We start from the raw sequence: 10,794 nt of genomic DNA, 5'->3' as shown, positions 1-10,794 counted from the left end.
TCGCGCTTACTCGAGCCTGGCCCAAGAAACCGATAGTGGGCTGTTAAGGTCAAACATAATTATACAATTGTGCACTTTGTGACTAAAGCATGAAACTTCGCATGTTGGTTCTTCATGCCTTGAAGAAAATTTTCAGATGTAGTGACTGTCACATTTGATCTGTAATTTTCTTATTTTGATGTGTAATTTTCTCATTTTAACAGTAATTTTGTACAAGTTGTTCCTTTAAATGAATAAAGTTCCTTTAAGAACCAGTCTGTGTCTATTTAATTCCCCAATACATTGATTGGCTAATAGTTTAGGCCTAATGAATATGTAATCAGGTCTTGCTCTCACATACTTTTCTTTTTCTCAGTTGAGTGAATGTACCTTATAAGGACAGATATGTGGTATATGGTTGATTGTATGAGTGTTGCTGGAATGTGCCTTTTGTTGAGTGCCATGGTTAGTGGAGCTTGGAATTTTTGTCAGTTTTTCTTGGGATGCGGCCTAGTCAGTTGAGACCAGAGACCGATAGCCGAAGAGTCAGTATTTTGCAGGACTCTTGAATTTTGCTTTGCCAAACATATCCAGTGTGTCATTGCCTAAAAAGTGCTGAATAATTAAACAGCCTTGTGTGACAGGCAGATTCTCTGATTTATTCGAGTGAAGAAACTCCTTACCGTAAGTTTACACAAATTTTGGTTTTATTATTCATCACCATTTTTAAGTTGATTTATCTTTTATGTGATTGTATTAAATCTCAAAATCGTTCATCAAGACAGTGTAAAATTAAGGTACTTTGCAAAAACATGAAGATAAAATAATTCTGGTTTTCTTTAGGACTAAAACGTTAAGGTTTCAATTTAGTGAATCGGATTTTGGTATAATATTAATTCTTTAGATGGCACGTAATTCCGGGGTTTGAAGTTGAGCTACTTTTACACCATCTCTGTTGTGCCGAGAGCTACCTGTACTTCCCCTACCGCACTGGTTAGAAGTGACGTACCACCTGTATCTGATCTGTTGGACGGGAATCAGAGTGTGGCACTGCACATTATAGACTGGGATCACCAAGCTTAGCATCGCCAACTTCATCATCTTCCCTTATAAACTGTGACGTCCCCGGAACGTTTAGGACTGATAACATATCAAGTGTCGGGAACAATTTTGTAAATATTAAGATTTCCTGATCTAGAGGTCCGGAGATATTGAAAATACTTGTTAAAAACTTGCTAAAAACAGGAGAATGTTTATGGCATATATAACTGAAGTTGACGGTTTTCAGAAGAGTTAGTTTCGAGGTTGACGATAGCGGATTGAAGTTAAAAGTAATATTGATTAAGGCCGGTTGGCATTGAAGATTTCAGTGGATTGTAAAAAGGTTAAATTAAAATTTTGATGTGAAAAAGGTTTTTCTGAATTGAAAACCGATTCAAAATTTTGGCTTGAAATTTGATGTGAAATCTGGAAGTTGAAAACAGAAATTTAATTCACATAGATATTGGAGTTGAAGTTTATTGGATTTGAGATTGTTATTGAGGTGAATTTGGAACATCTTGAAGTCAATAGAAGTCTGGAAACTATATTTTGGAAGTGATTTTGAAGACAGAAAATTTCCTGTTAGTTTAAGTGAGTTTCGTTAGTTTGAGAAGTATAGATTTTGAAACTCGAGTAAAATTTGAAATTTAAGTGTAGAAATTTGAAATTTAAGGTTATTGATCACATTTCGAGACAATTTTGTTTTTGGAGATTGGTTATTGATTAATGGTTTGAGACCTGAAGTTTGAAGATTGAGAATTAGTGCGAATTGATTGATATTTGAAATTCTCATAGTTGAATTTGGAAGTGATTTGTTTTTGAGAGTATTATTTCATCGAAGCGTTGAGAAATACCAAATTTGCAGAAGTTTGCAGATTGAGAATTTATTGGAAATCTGTATCTGATTTGAATAAGTCAAGTCATAGAAATTGTTTTGGACTTGTGAATTTATAATTTTGTGAAATTTGGGGATTTTGTGTAAATAAATTTGCTTGTATATTGTATATAGAATATTGAGAAGTGTCTAGTTGGTTTTCATTCATTTCATGGGAGTGTATGGCATATTTCCTAAATTCTATTTGTCCGATGGAGTCACCAAAAGTGACTGTGTGACAGTGACATTTCATATTTGACCTCTGGTGACCTTTGAGAGGTCAATGAACTTTATATGCACTATTTATAATAATTGTTCTTGGAAACACCACTTTCTTATTACCGAAGTCTATGTCATAGGTCTTCAGGCAATGGAAATAAGGATAAGATGTGAAAAAAAATCATTCTTGACCTCCGGTGACCTTATATATATATATATATATATATATATATATATATATATATATATATATATATATATATATATATATATATATATATATATATATATATATATATATATATATATATTTATATATATATATATATATATATATATATATATATATATATATATATATATATATATATATATATATATACATATACACACAGTATTTGTCGATATTTATAAGATGAACACTTTAAGCCCCAACTTTGTTTAAGACCCAACTCTAAAAGATAGGTGTTCATGCTATAAAAAGCATTTTCATATGAAGGGCATTTTACATCTGACCTCTGGTGACCTTCAAAGGGTCAATGAACTTTGCTTACTCATTTGAAAATATTTATAAGATTTACTATTCAAAACCCCAATTTTTTATGACCCAAGTCTAAAAGTTGGCTCTTCGTGACATGAACTTTTTTTTTTAGATGCGTGAACATTCATATTTGACCCCTGGTGACCTTTTATGAGGTTGATAAACTTTGCATACCCTATTTGCCGCTATTTATCATATTTCATATTCCAAGTGCCACTTTTTCATGACCCAAGTCTAAATAGTTCAAAACAAGTGTATTTTAAGTATTATTCTACAGCATGTCATGAATTCAGACCCCAAGGAAATTTTTTTATGACCTCTGATCTCCATTTCCCTTTTTGAAGGGTAGACGAGCGCAACAGAATACAAGAGGTACATTGGACAAAAATCACACTCTAGCAGTGACCAGTGGGCTTGGTAAAAAGGTTAAGAATGTGGTGACCCAAGTCCATCTACAATCCTGGCCAAATCTCGCTGGGCCTCCCACCCCCCGGCCCCCGTTCAATGTTGTCTCTCATTGCGCGGTGTGTGCTCCATCAGCTGGAGAGAACAACATTGACCGGGGGAGCGGGAGAGTGGGTAACCGTGGAAGGCTCAGGAGGTGTCCCAACCATTTTGGCCGGGATTGTAGATACCACAGAGTGTAATAAGTACACAAAATTGAATATTGTTAGACATTTGTGCATATAACATTGTAAAGAAAGTCCAATAGTATTCTATCCCAGTTGCAACATGTTGCGTCTGCCAGTTGAAAAGGGAAATGGAGGTCACATGTCACCCCAAATTTTTTTGGGTGGGATTTCATTACATGACTGTATAATATAGGTTTTCCCGGCGAATTTCCGAATTTTTCTAAATCAGTTTCATTATCAGCCTTTCAATTTCGCGTGAGTTTTGTACATGTGGTCAAATTTCGTTTTGGTTTCATTCAATTTCATTTTTAGGCAGCCAAGATTTTACTCTTAATGTTCGTTTTCGTTTTCGGGCATCCTATTTTGTTTTGGTGCATTCAAGACTTAATTTGTAGCAGTCTTAAATGAACTGTTTGCAACCTTTTGACGATAGAGGCATTCAATTAGCGAACATCTGTGTAGTTATAACGTATTACCATGCTTTTCGTTTCTTATTCATTTATGGGCAATCGCTTTCATCGTTTGGTCATTTAAATTAGTGAAGAAATATAATCGATATATGTTCCTATTTCCCCTACCCCCCCAAAAAAAAAATCTTGATGACTGTGAAATTTACAAATGTTACAAATAAACTGACATGAGGGAAACAAGATGTAACGAAATAATTAATTGAAAGGGACTAGGATAATTTTTTTTTTCACTGTTGATCTTTTCTACTTGTTTAAACGTTTGAACAAGTGGCATCTTTACGTTGACGATTTCTTGACGTGCAAGACACCGGGACACGTATGTTTGGCAATGATTGTGCATCGGGAACACTTAGGCCTATTTCTGAAATGTTTTCTTGCGTATGTTTGACCGACCACCTACCGCATTCAAAGGGCCCACGCAAAGTAATTTTTCAATGCAAACCTTGAAAATTTGTACATCTTTGTGTCACATTTAATCTTATTTTCAATTTTTTTTCCCATTTTTAAAGATGTTTTTGGTGCCTTCTCCGTTGTTATGATAATGCAACGTTTCATATTCATTAGAAAACCTGTAATGCTATTCCGGGCATGATTAATGTTAGGCCTACATAGCTATTTCAGCACAAAAAGTTGCTTGAATATTGGATATTTGGCTGTCATAATTTATTTATTTTGTGATTCTTTGATGTGTCATTATATGGCAGTAAGCCAATGAGCAACCCGTCCCTTCCCCACAATTGTTTTTCAACGAGCAAATTTTAGATGAATATTTAAAAGAAAAACCCCTTAACTGAACAGTGTCTTCCTGAAATGACATCACAGTAACAGCACACTCTTAGTCCGGAAAAGCATGGAAACTTTTAAATGTTTAAAAGAAGTGCACTTTTGCAATAAAAATAACCAACCATTAAATTTGTAGATTTCCTACATTTCACAGTGGTAAAGAGTTGCGCAAAAAGAATTCCCGAGAAACATTCATTGCACATACCCTTTAATTAAGAAAGAAAGGCATTTACGGATTGAAGACATCCAAATTTGATTTACGCTAAGGAATACGGACACGTATGAAGTCTTAAAAGATGTTTGACAAAATGTGAATTATGTTTATACCCATTAATGAAAACGAATGCCAGAGCCAATCAACCCCTTCTTACTGGTTTACTTAGACGAAATTGAATGAACAACGCGATACTTTTAATATGAATTCATCTTTGATAGGGACGAATGAAGCTAAAAGGCGATATAATGCTCTGATAGTGAAATTGAATGATTCTTGTTGATTGTCGAATGCCGAACAGGCGTTTAATTGAATGAAAACTGGGTGACAATTCGTTTTCTTTTTGTTTGCTTCAGTTACAACATTGGGTTAGAGGATGCAGATGGAAACGGTTTAGAATGCTTTAAAAACAAGCACAGCTCATTTTTACTGTCACCTATTAATGACCCAGGCAAGAATTAAAATATATAAAAGTTATACTCCTTAAAGTTTGGAATTCGATGGGAACATTTGTCAAAACGTTCTCTATTTTTCCGTTATGAAAGTTTGTGAAGGGGTTAGCAGGGTGTACTTAAAAAAAATCGAATCTCATTAGAAAAAAAATATAAACACACACACACACACACACACATTATGGAATTTGTATTCCTGTGGAGACGTTTCTTTGTGCTGGAATTTACTACCTTACGGAGACATGCACACAATAGGGAACAAAAGATTGTATACGTCTCCACAAGAACATTTCTATAGATGAATACGTCTCCACAAGAATTTCACGAAATAGATATATGGATTTTACTCAGAAACTAGGAATTTCCAAGGTAGGTTGATTCGTCGCAAATGGAAGAGTTTTAGAAAAGGGATATTTAGTCCAAATTTCAGCCCAGGAAATTAATTCTGGTTAAAATAAGAGCATTTTGAAACTTCAATTTTAAACTCGAAAACTTTACTACACGAGAACACCCCCACACCCAGACACACACACACAGACTTGTTTCACATACCTAGTGTGGACTTTCCTTTCTTTTCGTGTAGTTAAGGAACACCAGTGGAAAAACTCATTTTTCTCAAACTGTGAAAACTCTTACAACCCAATTTTTTTTCAATGATTCCATTTAGTGTTTCTCTTCATTCTGCTACAGATAAACCTAACCCAAAAATGCCTCCAGAAATTTTCCAGAAATGGGGAAACACTGTGTGGACGTGGGCAAGTCCACACTTCGTCGCTGCTACCTACATTATGTGGACGTCTTTTGTTCGGAAGTCCACACTGCGTATGTAAGACAAGCTCACCCCCACACACAAACAAACAAACAAAGTCAGAAAATCCCAAACCTTTCGACCGACTGGATAAAAAGGTCATAAGTCGGGAATTTCAGGGATAAAAACGAAACTGAAAACTGCATCATTGCTCCAGCCAATCTAGTCATCAAATATTTAATGGTTACTTTTAAAAAAATTTAGCTTCGAGTTTGTTTTTAATCAAGGTTCAGTTTCAGACAAAATAAAATCTACCTTTATGTGTATATTTTGTTTAGTTGTGCCGTGTCCATTGGAGCATGAAACGCCGACATTTTATTCATTACCCGAGAGCGTAATTTTTTTTCCTAGGAGGGTTAGGGGCAATGTCATGAATAATTCAGTTTTTCCTTTGAATAATTGCAAGACTTAGGTTCTCGTTCTATTTTCCCCTTAATTTAAAATTATCTCAGTGATAAATTTGGAGAAGAAAAATAGCTGATGAAAATGAGCAGCGACGACGTGGATTCGAACCAGGGATCTTTGTATCCATAGCTCATCTCGCTATCCACTAGGCTACTGTGTGGTAGCTCGACGACAACCGTTCTTTAAAATGCTTTAATGTATTGTAACTAGTTGAGTAACTAACAACAATGCTGTTGATGTCATTGTCCGTTATCATGGATAAACATGAATTATTCATGACATTGCCCCTAACCCTCCTAGGAATAAAAATTACGCTACCCGAGACAATGTGTGATTCTATTAAACGTATAACAATTTCAAAAGGGTAACAACTGGAGCGAATTAAAGGTTCAATGAAATTTTGTCATTTTATAATACCCTTCTCACTGCGTAACATCTTGGTTTTAATCTCACTTACCTTTTCAAGATGAAAGCTTGAAAAATCTAGAAGACGATTGGTTCTTGGAAAGCCTGAAGTAGCAAAATAAAATAAACATTGCACCTACATCATTTACTCAGACTAAATAAAATGTATCATCACTGGAATGCTGGAATTCCTTGTCACACAACATCCGCAACATCAGTTCTCTTGACAACTTTAAGGGCAGACTGAAAACTGATCTGTTTTCTCCACATAATCTGTAAATTGTCTTCTGGAGTTGTCCTTAGTCGCGCATTGTTACTTGCAAAAATGCGCGCTATAAATCGTGTTATTATTATTATTATTATCACAATTTGCTTTGCAAGAAACGTCGTATCGAAATCCACCGTTGCTGTGGTGGAAATGTGGCAAAACGCGATCTTTGGAGTTTTTACTCAAAACAATGAATTTCAGATGGAGATTCCAATTTCAAAACACATTCTTAAGTACGATGCAAGCATTTTCCAAATTATCCTCCCGACACCTGGTTATATACAACTAGACCTGGTTTTGCCATTGAATAAACACATTAATTTCAAATTAACCTGACAAAAGGCGATACCTACATTAAGCAGATGAGATTATGTTCAGTATGAACACTCGTCTGAAAGAAGCCTCTTGTAGTTGACAGCTTTTCCATCCACGTTCCTTCTAGTTAACAGAACTGCGTAGTTTGCAAACCACCACGCAGGTCGTCTAGGCAGAAACTCCTAGAGATCCTTCCCGGCGCGCTCTTTTATATGCGCTATGCATGTTAGAGACAAGTTTCGTTTTCGTTTGTCATGTGAGCCGGTAATTTCCAGATTCGGCACACCAGAACCAGTTACGTGCGCGAATGTGTGACTGGATGACGCAACATTCACCAAAGATGCATGATTTGAGTTGGAATCGTTCACGATTGGATAAAATATCACGTTACTTTATGGTAATATGGTAATGATTGCGTGTATGCATAATCCTTACTTTACGTCGCACCACGCCTAACAAGGTGTGGTTGAAATATGTGAAATATCTCGTTCTTTGTCCATCATAGTATGGCTAACGTTAATGAATAACTTGGGGTTTTCTAACTAAAAGTTTCAAAGCAGTGTAAGTATGCAATGATTAAAACAATAACATTTAAACTTTCCGCTTATAGACTTCTCATTATATTAGTGCCGTACATGTTATATTAATACATCTGTACACAACAGCGCAGGATCAACGATGAGGCATCAGTCTGCTAAATACGTCTCCTCATTTGCCTCAATGAGTGCCACACAGTGGCGTAGCCACGGGGGGGGGGGGGGGGGGGGGGGGGGGGGGGGGGGGCGACCCCCCCCCCCCATGAAACCTTGTCGCCCCCCCCCCCCCAGTCGCCCCCCCCCCCACTGAGATTTTGAGTTTCTAAAAAAATTATCATTGATCTACATGACGCAATGGGCCCTATTATGTACTACAATGTATCTTTTGCTTAGAAAATATTGGTTAAACTGGTCAGAAATTGCCTCAGATAGCACCACAGAGCATTTAGAATCCAAAATTTTTCGGGGCCCTCAAGCGGGCCCCGAACCCCACGCCTATAGCTCAGAATTCTGGTAGCTGATTCAACGACTCCAACCTCGAAAACAATGTTCACAAAATGTTCTTATGCCTTTAGCTGAGAGAACCTCGAAAATTATGTTTAAATTATTATCTTTTGTGCTAAGATAATTATTGGTTAAAGTGGTAAGAAATTGCCTCAGATCACACCACAGAGCATCGAAAATCCACGCCAATGGCTCTGAATACCGATAGCTGATTCAATATCTCCAACCTCGAAAACGATGTTCAAATAATTATCTTTTGCCAAGAAAATATTAGTTAACGCATGGAGGAAAGTCGTAAGAAATTGCTTCAAATCACACCACAGAACATCTAGAATCCAATTTGTTTTCGGGGCTCTTAAGCGGGCCCCGAACCCCACGCCGTAAGGGCTTCGCGCTTCGCGCTTCGCGCTTGCATCAGTTGTGATCAAGGTATGTATGGAAAAGCGATTGACGCCCCTACTTGACGCCCCTCCCCCCCCCCCCCCCCCATGATTGTGTGTTGGTTCGCCGAGAGGACTAGAGTATGCCAGGGATATTTTTGGCTACTTCCTGATTCAGCATTTATCAAACATAGAAACATTTCCTTTTGCTGTTTTTTGTTGAACTAGTATAAATATTCACATGCATCATCTGATTTCTGTTTCAGTTTTAAACATAAACATTTCTGTTGTGTTCGAAGTTTCTTTGAACTTATGTACTAATATGTACACACATAAAACTTGTGCTGTACAACTTGGCAATAAGTGGAACTGGTGTGACAATATTAAATAGAAAATTGATTTACACGAGAAGTAAATAGCTCACACAGCGAAATGGAAACCAATACCTGTTCTCAAATATACAGGGCTTGTTATTGCAGATGGCATGCCACTCATCACCTACATCTGGCTTGCCATTCATCCGATCCTTTTCCGGTGCATGAAACACTCTGCAGTTAATTAGGGATGGTATAATCATACTTTCGACTTTTTTTTTTTTTTGTATTTTAGTTCGCAATTAAAATAGTAGTTTTTAAAGCCAAATTGTGTTATAATATGTAAATGAAAGTTAACTAGCACTGATATGAGATTTAATTTTATGTCAGCAGGCGTGCTTTACCTAAACTTAGGTGTTTCATGTTAATGATTTGGGACTTTGGGTCTTTCTCTTCCATTTTCTTTTTAAAGTTAGCTACTTCCTGTTTCGGCTCATATTTCAAATCAGTTCAATTTCGTTTTATTCCTGTCATTAACGTATACATCAATTCTATACAAATTGGCTCTTTATGCTCTGATGTTCTCATCAATTTCAAGTTGGATTAAGTTTTTGATCTTGCAAGTATCATTCACCACTTTACCTTAACTGTTTGTCCACGTTTTTGTTCGGTATTCTTTTTTCAACATTTATGTTTAAATTCCAGTGATTTGATAGAAAAAATCCATTGCAGCTTTAAAGGGAATATACAACATTTGCAAACATCAACAAGCAAAACTACCAAATTATTATGAAATACATTGTACTAATTTGACTGTTAGTGAATGACAGTTTAAAGCATCCTGTAACATCATGGCACCTGTGCTATCATTTTCAAGAAAAGTGTTGTTTTTTTCTATTTCCAACGCTGGTCTGGCCGATTTCAAATATTGCTCCCAATTTCCCATATTTAGTTAGTCTGCATTTTGTTTGCAATCAATTACACACCTATGTCTATAAACTGGTCATCTTAAGGAACTACAGGAACATGATTGTTTTTCTTGATTTTCCCAGCATCTTCGAATTTAAAACTTCAAACATGTCAGTGTAAAAATAGCTACTATAAAATACCAACCCCAAATCCATCCATTTCTGAAAATTACAGCAAAACTCAATGTTGTATACAAAAATGTATTCCCTTTAAGGCTGAAAGTGTGTATCGTGAATTTATGTAGGAATAACATGATGATCATATTTTTTCAACGCAATACATTTTATATTTCCGGGATTAAAAAAGTGTACTTTTAGAATGTGAATTCCGATTTTTGTGAATGCTTTTGATGTCTGGTGTTAGTTGATTGTTGAAATAATTTACATTGTCTTCTACAATATTTGTTTGTCGCTTAACGTGGGAAGACGTAAACTACCATACACAGTCCTGAATTTCTACACGCCCGAGGACAATGCTTTGTGTTTCCCTTTGTCCCTGTAATATATAACAATCTCCCATAGACTAAGCACATAACCGTACGATCGAGGACCGTTTTCAACAAAAGACCCAATGCTGGAGGAATGAAAGGATCTTTTGTTCTCCCTTTGTGTGTCTGTCCTCTATCTCAATTTATAACACACACAAACATACACAAGTTCAATTCCCATAACAAATAAAATTTATT

The sequence above is a fragment of the Patiria miniata genome, unplaced genomic scaffold (assembly GCF_015706575.1).
Source record: "Patiria miniata isolate m_02_andy unplaced genomic scaffold, ASM1570657v1 HiC_scaffold_1, whole genome shotgun sequence".
NCBI lineage: Eukaryota > Metazoa > Echinodermata > Asteroidea > Valvatida > Asterinidae > Patiria > Patiria miniata.
Note: the sequence above shows the minus strand (reverse complement) of the source record.